Here is a 17,987-nt window from a genome sequence, read left to right on the forward strand (position 1 = left end):
AGTCTCTGGGCTGAACAATAGAGTTGTTTTTCTTTACTGCCAATGTATCATAGATCAATACTACTGTAAAATACATTAAAAATTACTAGTAGGGGGAGGATATAGCTCAGTGGTAGAGTGCTTGCCTAGCATGCACAAAGTCGTGGGTTCAATCTCCAGTACCTCCATTAAAGTAAATAAATAAACCTAATCACCTCCCCTCTAAAAATTAGAAAATAATAATAATAATGAAATATTAAAAATTAAAAAAAATTAAAATGACTAGTGGACAGTGGCAGAATATGCCACCCCAAATATGCCAGTTTTGCATATAAAGATTAGTTTAAGCTAAATACATTAGAAAAAAAAAAACAAAAAACAGGAGATAAAACCTCCAGATGAAAGATGTCCTCCCTACACCAGGAAGAAGGTAACATTCTTATAGATCAAGGTCAGGAAGTTGAACCCAAAAGAATTCTGTACAAACAGACCTTGTTAAAATAATTCTCATCTCCCACTGGCCTCCCTTCTGTCTTTGTTACTTTTCTTTTGTTTGTTCAACCTACTATGAACACATTTAGATTTTATCACTTTCTTGGGGTCTGTATTTCCTTCTGAGGGCTCTTATGTCACACCAAGTCTGTGCTAAATTAATGTGTGTGCTTTCCTCCTGTTAATCTGTCTTATGTCCACTTAATTCTCAGGCCCAGCCAAAACCCCTAAGAAGCGAGAAGTGAAAATTGCTAGGAAATGGACATTATAAAAGAAAAAAAAAAACCTTACAAAATAGAAGTCTTGTTTTTATGATTAAACTCAATGGTCAGGAAATTATTCTGCCGAATGGCTATGCGACTTTCCTAAAAACTTCTCTGAAGTGCTGTACTTAGTTCTTCTTGGCGTGGCCATGCAGTTTATGGCTCAGTCCCCTTTCCTGGAACACAGTTTGTGTAGCCCTGGTCTAGCCCACCTTCAAAGCATTTGCTGCATTTTAATAAAATGGATGTTTTACTATACTGTTGTAAGTAATACTGTAATTCGTTCAGGATGAAAACCAGTATTTATTCTTTCCCAGTTCTCTCTAGCTCTCCCCCCAGATCAGCTCCACTTCTTACCTCCTCTTCTCCTCCCTCTAGTCTTTTTCTTCCTCTAGAATCCCAACAGCCAACTAACTGGATGATCTGACCTCTTTTTACAAACTTGTTTATCTCTGTGTGTTGCAACTTCTCTGGGGCAACAGGGGCAGGAAAGGAGCCAAGAACTCACACTAACTAGGAGCAGCGCTTTTGTTCGTGTCTGGGAGCAGAGGTGGCTGTAACAACCGCTAACATGACAGGAGGAGAGATAAGAGACTATTCCATTGTTCAGCAACAGTGATATATGTGCTCCTGGCTTCCATTTTAGGGAGGGCCCAGCCCTGGGCGCCGCCAGCTTTGCTCTCTATGGCACAGCGTGGGTGGTTACGGTTCCAGAAGCCACTTCCTTAATCTTTCGAGGAGTCTCCACACCCCGTGGGCTCCAGTTCTAGCTGGATCGCTTTACCAACCTGCTGATCTCCACGGTGGTTGCCGGATGATGGATTCAGTTCCACACTCTTGGCTTCAATGCCCCCTCAATGGCAGTGGTGGCAGAACTAAAAAAGATAAGACTCGAAGGTAAGAGTCGTCTCAAGTTCAGTGAGGAAACAGATTTAGGGCACATAGCACATTTCTCATTAAATCAGATGAAGCGGAGCTACAATGGTTACAATGGTCCGCTGGGGGAGTCTGGGGAGAGGAGGTCAGCCCGGGAGGAGTCACGGTGGGCAGGATGGGTGAACTGTGCCCCCTGGGTCAGAGGAGAGAGGACCGCAGAAGTGGGGAACAGGATGAGTGAGGGGATGAGAGCAGGGTGGCTTGGAGATTCGTTCAGGTTCAGGGTGTCTGGGGCTGTGCGTGTGAAGGGGGAGGAGCAGGCGGTGATGCTGACAAGGACTCGCTTTCTGCAGCTCGGCCCTCGCCCCCTCCACTCTCGCGAGACTCTGCAATTGACATCCCTGCCTTCTGGACTCACTTCCTCCTCTCTTGTCCCCTAAAAATCCACTCTCAGCAGCCAAAGCGATTCTTTTAAAACGTAGCTCAGACTTGTCACGGCCCCACTTCACCTCCTCCGCTGGTTTTCTTTTACCAGTAGAATCAAATCCGAACTCCCCACTTAGCCTCAAAACCCAGCGACTCCCTCTTCTGACCCGTGTGGCCCCACCCCCGACCCCCACTCTGACGGGCATCACTTGACAGCAGCGCTGCTCACTACCTCTTGGAACGGAAAGGGAAGAGGTTGGCGTGGCAGAATGCTCGGGCTGCCATGGGGACCACAGGAATTTCACTTTCTTTGCGCAGCAGGTGCCCACGGGTTCATTTGCTTGAGAAAATGGGATTTCCATTTTCCATATGCTAAATTTAAGATCGGGCTTTATCTAGTGACGCTAAAGATGTGCAGACCTGGCGTCCAGCCATTACAATCCTTCAGAAGCATCTGTGCACATGTAAGGGAGCTCAGAGGGCAGAGGCAGCAAGCTACAGCCCGCAGCCAGTCTTGCCACCAGTCTGGTTTCGTACAGCTCGTGAGCTAACAATTGTTTTACATTTTTAGGATGACTTTTCCTTTTTTCCCATTATTTTAAAATTTATTTCAAAATAAAGAAGAATATACGTGGCCACAAAACCTAAAATGTTCCTTTACAGAAAAAGTTTGCTGACCCCTGATTGTAGGGCTGCTCACACAGAATTGTTGTAGTAATATAAAACCAGAAACATCGGAAATATCCATTAGCAGAACAGATCAATAAACAGTAGTTTGTTCACATAATGAATATTGCTTATCGATGAAAATGAAGCAACGATAGTATATGTGACACTTTGGATGATTCTCACAAACTATGGAGAAAAGTAAGAAATTATTTTTTAAAAAACTCAAAATTTTGGTGACCTCTAGGGCTGAGGGAGGAGGTAGTAATCAGGAAGGGCATTTATAAGTTTCCAAGGTGCTGAGCGATATTTTCTTTCTTCCCTTGGCAGTGGTGATATGGGTTTTCCCTGCATAGCTGATCTTATGTTGTGTATCTATGTTTTATACCTTCATCTCTATGTAAGATTGTAATGGTCAGCTATTGCCATACCAATGCTGTGTAACAAACTGGCCCAATATTCAGTGGCTGAAGAGCACAATCCTTTAATCTAACAGCTCTGGGGTTCAGTGGCTCTCATGCATCTGCAGTCGTGGGGCTGCTCAGCTTCTTGCTTTAAGTCTGCATCTTGACTGGGGCAGCTTTGCTCCATGTGTTCATTGCAGGCCCAGACTCAGGAGGCAGAGGAAGCAACTTTCACTCCTATGCCAGAAACTCAACTAAGGCACAATGTTACTTCCAGCCTACTGGCCGAAGGAAGCCATATTGCAAGCCCAAAATCAGGGGGTTGGGGAATATATTCAGCCAACAGTGAAGCAGGAGGATAATGAATTGGAGCCAATAATGCAAGTACATTTCTCCCAATAAAAGTATTAGGAGAGAAGTGGAGGCTACTTTGGGGCATCCAGTGAGGAGTCAGAAATTCTGATCTGGAGCTCAGAAAGCTCTCAAAAGAAGAGGATCAAGACTTGGCTCTTCTGCATTTAGGTAGCAACCAGTGCCCTACAAGTGATGGAGTTGTCTGGGGACAGGGTACCAGGAGGAAGCAAGAGCATCACTGTGAATTAGGCTCAAGATGATCCAGTATAGGCAGTTTACACAGGGACCAGCAGAGGGGCAGGAGGAGGAGGCTAAGAAAGGAGAGAGCCTGAAATGGAACAAAGCAAAAGGCATTGTCAGTGTCCAGTGTAGAACGAAGTGCTGGGTTCTGCTCTTGGGGGATCACGTTAGAGAAAGGAACTTGGCAGCTCTGTAGGAGCCAAATCCCATCTGCAATGGGTTGGGGCAATTGGAGAGGAAATGGGGCTGTTCTTTCAGGCAGCATGGTTGCCGAGCAGGTTCTCAACCCCCCGCGCCCTGACCTCTGCTCTACTCTCCACCACACTGGTACTCCCCTCACTGTGGTCAGTAGCAGTGTTCACCTCCAGGTGACTTTCAACTGTCCTCACCTTCCTCCAACCCTGTTTTAAGAAATATTGTTATAAAAACAGGACACAGAGATGGTGAATAGGAAAGGATGCTGTACCCAGAGAGGATATCGTATTGCCGATAAGCAGAAGAGTTTCTGCCCTACCCAAAGGTGAATTCATGGTGAGTGCCCTTGCAGAACTGTCTATAGGGAAAGTGACCCGAGAACACCTTACAGGGATCCAAGGCATGGCAACAGGAAGGCTGAGTAGACTCACCTGCTATTGGCAGTGATGCCATTGAGGAAGGAGCAGCTAATTCTGACTGGAAGGAGCAAGGAGGGGGACGCTGACAAATGTGGAAGCATTTGGGGAGTGGGCTGAGCTGGAGAAGGGATGAGGAAAGGTGATGGAGGCAGAGCAGCATGTGGAGTGTCTAGGAGAGCGAAGCATGGAGGGAGAAGGTGTGGGTGGTGATGGAAAGGAAATTGGGGCTCCATATGGAGTACAGCCAGTGCTGGGGCCTCGGGCTTACACTCAGCAGGCAATGGGGAGCCACCGTGGGTTTTTGAGGAGGAGAGTGGCATGATCTTAGAAGATGATCTGGAAGCACTGTGAGAAAGGAATAGGCTGTCAAAAGGCAAAGGCAGGATTACCCAGGGCTGTTGCAATGGAGACAGAAACTCTGCAAACTGCGGAACAGAGTAAACTGTGAAGGCAGGAAGTGTGACTCGGGAATCCTTCCAAAGAGCATCTCCTGTCCTCTCTGCATGGAGACAGAGCTGTGCTGTCCTTCCTATGGAGGGTGGCGGATCAGGTTAACTTACTGGTTACTCCTCCCAGATCTCCTGTGTGCAAGGGTAAACTGATCCGGGCTGAGAACCTGGCAGGATGGAAGCTGCAGCCCCTGTCCCAAAGGAGTGGAAACCTGCCCGTCTTCCTGATGTGACTCATTTTCACCAGGAGGAGTCACTCTTAAGGCGCTCAGCCAAGTTTGGTACATCTCTAAATGAATGCTGACACACTCGCCAGATAGAGGGACAGGCCCCCGTTCTCCAAAACAGTGCTGATTTAGAATACCTATCTGACCCCGTTATAAACCCTCAAGATGACCCAGTATCACTATATTTGGGGGACCATTCAAATGACACCACCCAGCTTTTTTTTAATCAAGAAGTATTAACACTATCAAACGATACATCTTCACCTGAGGGTTCAGATAACACGGTCACCATAGCTATGGGACAAGTCATTTAACACCTTAAGTCCTTGGTTTCCTACCTGTAAAGAACTGGGACACATAGTAGCCGTGGTCGTCTCCTGCTCTAACGGTGCGGGCTCTGGTCCTGGGCACGAGATGCAGCAGCGGTCAGCACTCACAAGCAGGACTGGGGTCCCGAACTGCTGGCAAGTCAGCTGCTTGCCAGGCAAGCTACTCTCCCTCTCTGTGCCTCAGTTTCCAAATCGGAAAAATAAACTCACAGGTTTTTGGGAGTATAAATGAGTTAACATAAGTGAAGTGCTTATAAGAGTGTCTGGCGCACAGAGAGTACTCAGAAAGTTCTAGCTATTATAGGCACGTGGAAAGATGCTCAATAGTGCTAATTGTCAGAGAAACACAAATCAAAACTCTGGTGATGTATCATCTCACACAGGTCAGAACGGCCATCAGTAAAAAGTCCACAAACAATAAATGCTGGAGAGGGTGTGGAGAACAGGGAACCCTCCTACACTGCTGTGAGAACGTAATTTGGTGCAGCCACTATGGAAAACTGTATGGAGGTTCCTTAAAAATTTAAAAATAGACTTACCATATGGTCTAGCAATCCCACTACTGGGCATATATCCAGAGAAAATTCTAATTCAAAAAGATACATGCACCCCAATGTTCACAGCAGCACTATTCACAATAGCCAAGACATGGAAACAACCTAAATGTCTGTCAACAAATAACTGGATAAAGAAGTGATATATATATATATACATACACACACACATACACATACACACGATGGAATACTACTCAGCCACAAAAGGGATGAAATAACGCCTTTTGCAGCAACATGGATGGACCTAGAGATTATCATACTAAGTGAAGTAAGTCAGACACAGAAAGACAAGTATCATGTGATATCCCTTATATGTGGAATCTAAAAGTAAAGATACAAGTGAACTTATTTACTAAACAGAAAGAGACTCACAGACATAGAAAACAAACTTATGATTATCAAAGGGGAAAGTGGGGGGAGGGATAAATTAGGAGTTTGGGATTAGCAGATTCAAACTACTATATGTAAAATAGATAAACAACAAGGTCCTAATGTATAGCACAGGGAACTATGTTCAATATCTTGTAATAACCTATAATGAAAAAGAATGTATATATGTATAACTGAATCACTGGGCTGTACACCAGAAGATAATACAGCTTTGTGAATCAACTATACTTCAATAATAATAAAAAAAAAATATTACCTATTATACAGCTGAAAGGTGGAGACAAACCACGTGTCCACCATGGACGAATAAATAAACCAAATGTGGTCTACGTATACAACGGAATACCATTCAGCCTTAAAAAAGAGAATACTGACACATACAACAATATGAATGAACCTCAAAGACATTATGCTACGTGAAATAAGCCAGCTGCAAAAGGACAAATTCTACACGATTCACTTATATAAGGTACATAGAGACAGAAAGTAGACAAGTTGGTGGTTGTCAGGGACTGGGCAGAAGCGGGAACGGGGTCTTGTTTAACTGGTGCAAAGTTTCAGTTTGGGAAGATGGAAAAAAACTCTAAAGATGGATGGTGGTGATGGTTGCACAACAATGTGAAGGTACTTAATGCCGATGAACAGTACACTTAAAAATGGTCAAAACTATAAATGCTATGTTATGTATATTTTATCACAACTTTAAAAATATGTATTAGTGATTGTTACGTCTAGTCTCAGTATCTGGAGGAGCCCAAGTGGATGTGGCAATCCCTGTCTTCCCCGTAACTCCGGCAGATAGGGCTCACATCTTGCACCCCCCTCACACCTTCTCAGTCACAGTAAGTGATCTTTTCCCCTTTAAATCCAATCTTGTCCTTGTCATAGGCCAGGAGAACTATGGAACAAATGGCCCTGATGGTGAAGTCAAGGAAAGCTGGAGGAAAAATAAATGAGAAGTCTAAGCAGAGGGCCTCCCCGCCCAGATTCTGCTGGAACTCCGGCCTACGCTCCCAGCCCGCAGCATTCTAACCCTGTCTGCGACTGGGCTGGAAAACAAAGTTTCTCCGGAAGCCGGATGCCCACCAGGGAGCTCTGTAAGTGGGTTTTTGTGGCATCCCCTCCAATTAGCACCAGGAGAATGGCCGACTGGGAAAGAGAAAAACTTAAAAGTTGAAGGCTTATAGTGTTGTGGAAAAATGTGTTACAGCTCGGTGATACAGCTCAGTTGTGACACCAACCGGGACCCGGACAAGACACCAAGCACCACTCTGAAAGTTGGAGAACTCAGGCTTATTACACAAGCAAGCCCAGCAAAGTTGACACTTCAAGCTCTGGACCCCGTCTGTAATTTTACACAGGCCTTTTATAGGCTGCCAGTTTTACACTTTGCAACATCATATGCAAATAAAGTACAACAGAAGTTGACCAACCAGGAACAAGTTTTGTAGAAGTAGACCAATCAGGAGTGAGCTCCATGCAGATGAAGTACTACAAATGGACCTATCAGAAGTTAGGGAAGTGGACCAATCAGAAGTGAGAGTAATAACCAATCAGGAGTGAGAGTAATAACCAATCAGGAATGAAGGAAATAACCAATCAGAAGTGAGCTCAGGGAACCAATAGAATTCTAGGTGTAAGTTAGCCGCTTTGGAGGCAAAAAGTGAGATAAGAGTCTCTGGGCCAGGGAACCGGACAGTGCTAAGAGGAGAGCAGCGGCCCTGCCTAGGGGTCCTGCTGGTCTTTTTATGGGACTTCCCGCCTCAATGGATCCCATTTGTACCCTCAGCAAAGCCGTATTCCTCTGGGACCCCAGGAGGTAAGGGCCAGCAGACCTGTACCTTGGATGATTCTTACTTATAACATGGCCCAGGACCCCAGGACAAGGACCCTGTCTCTGGTCTCCACAGAAGGAATCCTTAACTTAATAAATCTTTTCTGCATATGTCCCATAAGCAGGACTCAAAAGCAGCGGCACCCTGGGAACCACCTTGGGAAGTTTAACCAACAGTGATGCCCACGCCCCACTCCCAGAAGGTCTGGTTTAACTGGAGAGGGGCGACCCAGGCATTGGGATTTTAAAAAGCTCTCCGGATGATTCTAAAGTGCAACCAAGGTTGAATATGGCTGCTCTAAAGTTCAAACAGGAAGACTATGGCCACGGAGAGGGAGGTGGGCGCTGCCGCAGAAGTAGATTAAAAAGAGCCAGGGAAGCCCAGGTACCACTGAGTGACGGTTCCGAGAGGGCCGATCTTAGAGAGGTGGTACTCTGCTATTCCTCCACGTCAGGAGCCATTAACCAGAAGCTGTTTGGTCTGTGCGCACATAGTGATGCGAAGAACCTGCCTTCTGTGATGAAAACATAGTTTTGTAACATAGAAATAGTTTCCCAAAATGGTCGCTTTTCTACTAGTCATGGTGTTTGGGCTTTCCCCTTTGGCGTGTACTTAACTGCTGAGAGAGGTGGAGTCCAAACAAACCCTGTCACATCCTGTGGGTATCTGCTGACTGCTGGCTTCAGCTTTCTTGATGTCTTAACAAAACTGTTCACTGAATTTCTTCATGGGTGAAGTCTGCTGTTTCTTCTGTTTTGAAATCCATGAGGCGGAAGACTCTGAATCACTTCCCTTAGGCTGTGGAGTTCTAGTGCTTCCTGGATCACAAACCTCGCAGGCACCAGAGTTCATGGAAGGGGTGGAAACTACCAGATTTAACTGCAAAGGCCTTGGGTGCAGATTCTTTATTATTATTATTATTATTATTAATTATTATTATTATTAATTTTTCTTTGGGAGGAGGAAGGTAGTTACTAATTTTTTAATGGAGGTACTGGGAATTGAACCCAGGACCTCGTGCATGCTAAGCGTGCCCTCTGCCACTGAGCTATACCCTGCCCCTGCGCTCTTTTTATAAACAGATCTTTCCTTTTTTTCACAATTCCCATTCCCTTTACCCCTTAAGTAACTATCCTGACATATTTTGTGTATGTCCTTGTTTGTGTTTTGGCATTTCAGGTTGTAGTGTTCTATGCATGTGTTTTAATTTGTGTTTCTGTCAGATCTGCTTGTGTAAATTAGGATGCATGCACTTTTTCTTCCAGCGTTGTGTTAGTGTGATCCACCTAACCCACTTCTCAGGGCTGTACGTGATTCACAGAGTGCAGCCACCATGCGTCACCTGTGCATTCCCCCATGGAAGGGCTGTGGATTTCACCCAGCGCCCTGCCTCCACCAGCAGCCCTCTGCTGTGACAAGCATCCTCGTGCCTGTGTCCTTAGGCCACTGTGTGAGAGACTTCAGGATCTATCTATACATGTATCCCCAGAACTGGATTATTGGTCAGGTGGCATACGTATCGGTGGTCTGGCTAGGTAAGACAGATTGCTTTGCAGAATGGCTACGCCATTTACCCACTACTCCCGGTGACGTAGGGACCACAGACTAACCCAACTGGCATTATTCAGCTTTTTAATTTTTGCTGAAGAGGGGGAAAGTAATATCTCATTGGCTTAACCTGCAATTACCTTATAACCAGTGAATATTTCCCCATATGTTTGTTTAGTCCTTTAGCTTTCTCATTCGGAACATGACCTGTTCATACTCTTGGCCCATTTTTCCACTGGGTTCTTCTCTGTCTTGTTGATGTGCAGGAGGTCCCGTGTAGTCCAGACACTAGTTGAATTTTTTGGCTTTAGATACTGCAGTATCTTTTCCTAACCTGTTATCTGGTCATTATCTTTGATCATTGTGTCCTTCGTTCTACTGAAATCTTTTATTTGGAGGGATCACATTCATCTTGAGCCTTGTGATTGTGCTTCCGATGTTTTTTAAAGTCCCTCTTTGCCTCTAGTCCACAAAGGCACTGTTCACAGTTCTATCATCTGCATCATTTACATTGCACAGGCAGGGCTGCAGTCCATCTGCACACTAGCTTTATAAATGATCTTTCTCAGAGTCCAGTTGTGTTTGCCTTACTTTCCCCTACTTGCTGGAGCTTCATAACAGCTCTCTGAGGTCAAGGAGGAAACCAAGGACAAAGGTCAAAATGCCAGCAAGTAGCAGAATCCAAATCTGATTTCGTCTGTTCAGTTGTCACGTAGCTGGACCGAATCACAGATTTCCAGGGTAGAGGAGCCAAAAGCCTGGGACTCAGCACGCAGTTCACCCAGACCAGGCATATTTCATCATTTGGTGAATGGAGAGGCCCTTGGTTTGATCTCTTGGACTTAGTTCAATCAAAAATGCTGGTGAACCCCAGAGGGCCATACCTAAACCCCCAGCTTCAGTAGGAAGCCCCTTCCCATCTCTCTCTGACCTCAGCCCCATGTAGGCCACACACAGAGCCCACTCAACAGTAGCTTCTCCTGGGGGTGGGTACAGCTTGGTGCTAGAGCATGTGCTTAGCAAGCACAAGGTCCTGGGTTCAGTCCCCAGTACCTCCATTAAATAAATAAATAAACTGAATAAAATTACCCCCCCCACACACACAAAACAAAACAAAACAAAAACTAAAGAATTTCTTTTTTTAAAGTAGCTTCTCCTCCCTCAACTTAGGGCCTCCTACTTCCTGTCCTAATAGTTTGTGCTTAGGAACCCTAAAAAATCCTAGTTACTGAGATGGAGAGAGTACTCTCCACGTGCCAGGCACTGTTTGAAGCACTTAACACATAGCACTCATTTACTATTTGTAACAACCCTGTGAGGTGGGTGTTATCATTCTACCCATTTTGCAGATCATAAAATCGAGGCCACAGTTCTCACTGTTAGTACGTAGCAGAGCAGAGATATGAACCCAGGCCACTGAGCCTAGAGCCTGCACTCCAACCACGGCATCCTGCTGTCCCTTGTAGGGTACATCACCCTCCTGTCCAGATCAGGTACCACTCTCAGAAACTCTAAACTACAGGTCGCTGAATGAGGTTCTGATTTTATTTGGAGCATCGTTGTAATGAACGCTGCCATTTGACATCCCAGCACCCAGAATCGCCTGGGTGGAGACCTGCAGTTGTCGCAGTGGCCTGGCTACCTCTCATCCCTGCTGGAGTGAGGGACCTCCAGTATCTCACGCCGCGTGAAAGCCCACCTGATCCGTGAGGGCTTGCTGGGTGGTGAAACTTTTATTAAGGGGATGTTCCGCTAATGGCAGAGCTGCGGTTCCCAGCCCCGCCACATAGCAGGGCGCTTGTCACTGATTTTGGCAGAATCTCTTAGTTCCCTTTGTGTAACCAAATCTGGGGGGAAGGGGGCGGGCCGCGGGATGACCGATGACCGCTTCCCAGCCTGAGCTGGCTCTGTCCTGACCTTTGTTCTTCTCTCCCTGACCCATTGTTCTCAGATCCTTCGCTTTCTGCATTATCATCTTGTTTTTACCCCATCCGGGTTCTGTTCATTATCTTCATGTTTTCCTCCACCCTTAGCTCTTGCCTCCAGCGTTTATCTCTTCTCACTACCTGTCTCATGTTCAGAATGACATCTTATCTCCCTGTCCTTTCTTTGCCCTTCTTTCTTCCTCTAACCTTTCAGCCTGAACTCCTATTGGAGCTGATTCTGTGCAGTAACTTCTTCTCCTTCCCCCTCGTCCCACCTCCCTCCTTCACACTGGCTCCTGAGCCCCCCATCCTCTGCAGGTTCAGCCACACTGAGGGCAGCCCCCCGCTCTACCTCTTCCTACCGTCAAGAACCCAGGGAGGAGGGCAGCCCCCTTGACTGTGCGACAGTGGCTCTTCATTGTCCTTTGGTCAGATTTGAGTGTGAGCAACAAGATTGTTCTGGCTGCTCCCGCTGAAGTGCTGATCAATTTCTCTTCTCCAGGGAAGGGAACTGGGCATGAGTCCTTGCTGGTGTTGTTTTCATGTCCTGGGAGCAATCTCCTTTACTCAGCTTCTCTGATTAACCCTTATCACTTCAGTCTCTCCTGTCTGACCTCTAATTAGTCCCCCACCATCCCTGACCGTGTCTTTGAGCACATTTAATTACAAGGGGGGAGGGTATAGCTCAGTGGTAGAGCACATACTTAGCATGCACGAGGTCCTAGGTTCAATACCCAGTACCCCACTTAAAAAAAAAAAAAGACTGCTTCACCATGTCAGACGTGCCCTGCTTATCCTGTTTGTCCAGGGCACATGCTCTGGCCAAACGTTCTGGAATGCCTGAGGTCCTGTTGCTTCGTTTTGCCCCAATGGACTCACCAGTGAAGGTACTTCCAGGGCACAGTTACGCCGTTAAATGCACATGTGGGTTGGACCTGAGTTTAATCTAATGTACATAGATTATCTCCCAACACAAAACCTGACCTCCCCCAACAGCCACTCGTGACCCCCTCATAACTGTGAACCCTTTTTGCTGTTAACATCTATGTATTTTTGCTCATTCCATCCTTTTTTCCCTCAGATCTCCCACTGAGCTCCCCTGGCTGAGACTGACTCCATGCCTCTCCCAGTACAAGTTCTGGGCGGTCTTTCTGGAGCCAACTTGAGTCCCACCTCCCCCGAAGAGCCCTCCCTGCTCTGTTTCCTCTGCATGCTCCGTAGCTGCCCCAACAATGCAAGGGCACTCACATCCTTATTGAAACCACCTGGTATTTCTAATGAATTTTTGTATTTGCACGTGTCTGTCTCTTTAGTAAGATTCTTGGTGCCTTCAAGGCAAAGGACCACATTTTCAATGGTCAGAGTCCAGGTGGGCAGATGGGAAATGATTTTGGAGCCTTAACAGGTATCTGAATTAACACGTATGGCATCTCAGTTCTGTCCCTCATGCTTTAGTCACAGGCCACCTTGGTCTGTAGCTGTCCAGTTTCTCCTAACAGACAATAAGCCCTTAAGGTGAGTGCGGCAGGACGTCTCCAAAAGGAAGCCATCCCATCTTCCCCAGAACGAGGCACCACTGCAAAGAGTTGTTGAATTGGCATCGAGGTCTGAAGCCGCAGTTCTCTGCCCAGCGACCCCTAGGGCAGCTGGGAAACAAGGAAGTTAAGGGGGAAGGTGGGAGGGATTAGAAGCACTTGGGTGCCCATCTGCTGGACAGTCAGTCTTTTCATTTGCAAGACCCAGAAGAAAGACCTAGGGGTATCTGGTATCTTGGCACCAGGAACCCAGGAGGAATTGGGTATTAGAGGTCACGAGAGGGTCTTGCTCCCACGAGCCTTTGGCATCCTTGCTTTCCTGCTGGAGTGAGGTAGAGCTGACGGGACTCTGGGAAAGCACAGGACTGGGGATTCAGGACTCGGGAAGGCCAGCTGTGCCGTCCTGGGTGGGAGTGCTGCTTTTCCTGGATCTCTCGTTCTCACTTAGAGAAACTGTATCACCACCAATTGGCATCGCTGCTGACCAGGCCTAGATTCACCCCCCGTGGCTGCTGCGACAAACTGCCACAAACTTAGTGGCTGCACGCAGCACAAGTTTGTTACCTCACAGTTCTGGAGGCCAGAAGTCTGAAATGAGTCCTGCAGGGGCTAGAAATGGTCCTTCTGGAGACTCTAGGGGAGAATCAGTTCCTTGACTTTCCCAGTTTCTAAAGGCTGCCCATAGTCATCGACTCATGACCACATCTCTCCAGCATCTGCCTCCGGCTTCATGTTTCCTCTGACTCTTGGTGGCTCTTGAATGAATGACCTTGTGATTCCATCAGGCCCACTTGGATAATCCCTCCCTCTCAAAATCCGTAACCTGCTTGGTCCCTTTCACTGTGTAAGGTCACATGTTCACAGTCCCTGCTGGGATAAGGACCCAAACATCTTTGGGGGACCATTATCCACTCTACCACAGTGCCCCTGCTGAAGGGCATACGTGGCGATCTAGTTTTAACGATGGAATATTTCAAGCTTACAGGAAAGTATGGATAGTAACGTATTAGAGAACTGTGTACCCAGCTTTGCCCAATCTCAACATTGTACCATATTTGCTTCTTACTTTTTTAAATAATAAAATGTTAAAATAAAATATTGCTGATTCCTTTGAAGCCCTTGGTGTGGCTCCCCCCAACATTTTCCTCTCCTTAAGAGATGAGAACCTGGGGGACCCACAGGGCCCTGGGCGCCGAGCTGCAGGGCCTGGGTTTTACTCTTCAGGTGATGGACGGTCAGCCTGAAGTGGGGTTAAGGTTAAAAAGCCTTAGTGGGAATTGTGGCCGTGTTGTTTCCTGGCTGGTGTGACCCCTTGGACATTACTCAGTCTCTTTGCTCCTGACCAAATGAGGTAAGTTCTGTAAAAATTGCCTGGGACACTAAAAGCATTCACTGGGCCACAGTCTTACTCCTGTTTGCTTTATTATAATTGAAGGCACTGACCCAGGTAGGAGAGTCTCCTGGGCGCAGGAAGGAGAGAGAATTTGTAGCTCCAGAGGCCCATGGGCAGCTCCTTTCTTGGCTGGCTCTCCAGAAGATTCCAGGAAAGCCGGGAGGCACAATGAGTGGTGGGAACTTCCCAGCAGCTCACCCTCCCGGGGAGCCAGAGAGAAAACCTGAACAACACCTTTCCAGAAGCCGGGACTCCCAGCTTTCAGTCTTCCTCTCCCTCCCTCCTTCTCCCTGCCACCATAGCCTGGCCCCCACCGCACTGTCCCAGCAGCAGGAAGCCAGCCAAGCTGAAGGGAGCCGGCAGCAGATCAGCGAGCTTAGAACTTGGATCCTTCCCTTACTCTGTGTTGCTCAAGGTGGCTCTTCCTCTGACTCATCTTCACCTCCCACCCGGCCCCCTGCCCCACTGCACCTGGCGCTCAGGAAGCCACGTGGCTCAAGCTTCCCTTCCCAAGGACCTGCTAAGTTTGAGGCTCCCAGAATGACACTTGCTGACTGATGGATATGGGCCCCTCTTGGCCCAGGTTTACTTGAGCTTCTGAGAAGAGGCTCAGGGACCAGGGGCCTGGGGACAGTGGGTTCCCTGTGGCACAGAGTGCCCTATTCATGGATGACGGCTCAGAGCACTTGCCCTCGGGGAGCTGGTTGAGAGACAGGGACACACAGGCAGTTAGTGGGAAGACTGGGACCAGAGTCCAGTCTCCTGACTGGATTCACTGTCCATGGTGGTTGCCATCTCTGCCCTGCCCACCATCAGTGTCGAGGGGACCTCCCTGGTGCTCAGTTCAGGTGGCAGCTCTGTATCCTTATGTGATCAGGACCCAGGGCTGAAGCTAGGGAAGGCATTAGCCTCTGCAGAGCACACATCAGCTGTACCCCAAGTCTTCATTGCCAGGAACCCCAACCCCACCCCAATTCCCAGGTCAGGCCCCAGGCAGAGGGATATTCCTCCTCCCTCCTGAACCTCCAGCTCCAGGAGACAAAAACTTGGTTCACATGGAGGACTCCAAAGGGAGACCCACTTCATAGGGAAAAAATGAGAACTTTTTGTCTCCAAAGTGGACGTGATTGATGTCACATTCAGCCGCAAAAAATAAATAAATAAACAAACTAACAAACAAACAAACCTGACCAATCAACCACGTTTTAAAGAAAGAGTTGTTTATTTTTCTCGTAAAGAAGATGACAGGGCTCTGGGCTTTTAGCTTTTCCTTCATGGTTTCAAAATGGTTGCAGCAGCCCCATACATCACATCCTCATACCATGTTCAGAGCAGGAAGCAGGAGGTGATGTCAGGCAGAGTTTCTTCTCCCAGCTTCTCCTTTATCGGCAAGCAAATACTGTTTACAAGAACCCAACAGCTGACTCACATCATTGGCCAAAGAGGGATTATAAAGTCCTCCCTGGAAAAGCCAGAAGGTGTGCATTTGGCCTTTAAATCCCAGGCTTTACAGTACGAGAAGGACAGGAAAAAAGTTCTGGGGAATGACTTTGGGTTAGCCAGTCAAAAGTACCTGCCACCACTGACCAGCTCAAGGACTCCTGGTTTTGAGTAGCTAGACCTGGGTGAAAAATTCATACGGTTTTCTGGTGAGGGGACCAGAGATTGGCCTGCAAAGGCAAGAAAACATCTTCCAGTTTGAACTGGAGAAGAGGGAGTTTAAACCCTGCCCCTGAATGTGACAGAAAACTTCCTGATGAGACATCGTCTTCAGATGGTGTCCCACTTGTTAATTGCTGTGTAACAAACCACCCCAAAATGTAGTGGCTTAAAAGGATAACATTATTATCTCTCATGGTCTAGGAGTCGACTGGGCTCAGCATGGCAGTTCTTACACGGGGTCTCATGAGATAGTGTGGGCTGGAGCCATCTGAAGTTTCCATAAATATCTGGCTCCTGGGCTGAGATGGCTAAAACAGCTAGGGAAATCATCTGTATACACAATACATAGTAAAGGGACACACAAAACCAAAAGGGGTAAAATACAATGTCAAAAACATTAAACACAGTGGAGGCACAGTAAAAATGCAAGGTTGCTAGAATGTGTTCACACTTAAGAGGTTATCAATTTAAAGTAATCATGTACATATAGGTTGTTATATATGAACCTCACAGTAACTACAAACCAAAAACATATAGTTCTAGTAGATACAGAAAAAAAGAAAGGAATCTAAACACAAAGCTGAAGGTAGTTATTGAACCACAAGTGAAGAGAGAAAAAGAAGAAGAAAGGAACAAAAAGGAGCTACAAAAACAACCAGAAAACAATGAACAAAATGGCAACAAGGACATACCTATCAATAATTACTTTAAATATAAATGGACTAGATACTCCAATCAAAAGACAAAGAGTGGCTGAAGTACCTAAGTGCCCACTGATAGATGAATGGATAAAGAAGATGTGATATATATACACACAATGAAATATTGCTTAATCATTTAGAAATAAGAAAAGAAATCTTGCCATTTGCAACAACATGGATGGACCTAGAGGGTATTAGGCTAACTGAAAAGAATCAGACAGAGAAAGACAAATACCATGTGATTTCACTTATTCATGTAATCTGAACAACAAATGAACAAACCTAACAAAATAGAAAGAGTCATGGATAGAGAGAACAAACAAGTGGTTGCCAGAGGCGGGGGGTGGGGACATAGGTGGGGAGATTAAGAGGTGCAAACCTCCAGCGTCAAAATAAAAGAGTCATGGGGATGAAACGTACAGCATAGGGAATATAGTCAACAATATTATAATAACTTTGTACGGTGACAGAGAGTGACTAGACTTTTCACTGGTGATCATTCTGTAACGTATGCAAATATCAAATCACTATGTTGTGCTTCTGGAACAGAGTGTCAAAGGTCAATTGTACTTCAATAAAAAAATTAAAAGTGCAAGCCAAAAGAAAAAAAACCCTACCTTAAGAAAAAAAAGTTGGTATTTTTAAAATGTTTTTTTCATAAGTACTATGAGTTATATACAGCTATCAAAGTGAAAACACAGTTGCAACCACCTACTGATCATGTGTGCTCCTACGAAACTAAATACCATCCGTGCATATTCGTAATATTTCCTCTAACGTGTAAACTAACAAGGCATGCTGAAATTGCACTTGTGCCATTGCATGAACAATTCACCCTGACTGCAGTATTTCAGTTTGCTGGTATTTAAACCTGTGTTAGAACTCCAGCGTAACCCAGTTTGTTACAATACAGATTTAAGTATCACACCTAACACATCATGTGTGCCAAAACCTAACTACCAGAGAAATTGTGAAATTGAATTAATGGAACCTTACAGTAGATGAACTTCTGAGACTGGCTTCTTTCACTCGGCATAAACACCACTGCCACTCACCCAAATTGTCTATCGACGGTTCCTTCCTTTTTATTTCCCAGGAGTATGAATATACTGAAAATGGCTT

The 17,987-nt window shown here is 46.2% G+C and overlaps 1 long non-coding RNA gene across 1 annotated transcript; it reads left to right on the forward strand.

Moving 5' to 3' along the window:
- Positions 1–1,194: 1,194 nt before the first annotated feature.
- LOC123617236 (uncharacterized) lies at positions 1,195–14,193 on the forward strand. Its single transcript, XR_006725369.2, has 4 exons — positions 1,195–1,631; positions 4,132–4,231; positions 6,534–6,735; positions 7,155–14,193. It is a non-coding gene; the product is annotated as an uncharacterized LOC123617236 (long non-coding RNA).
- The last annotated feature ends 3,794 nt before the right edge of the window (positions 14,194–17,987 follow it).

The sequence above is a fragment of the Camelus bactrianus genome, chromosome 10 (genome assembly GCF_048773025.1).
Source record: "Camelus bactrianus isolate YW-2024 breed Bactrian camel chromosome 10, ASM4877302v1, whole genome shotgun sequence".
Classification (NCBI taxonomy): domain Eukaryota; kingdom Metazoa; phylum Chordata; class Mammalia; order Artiodactyla; family Camelidae; genus Camelus; species Camelus bactrianus.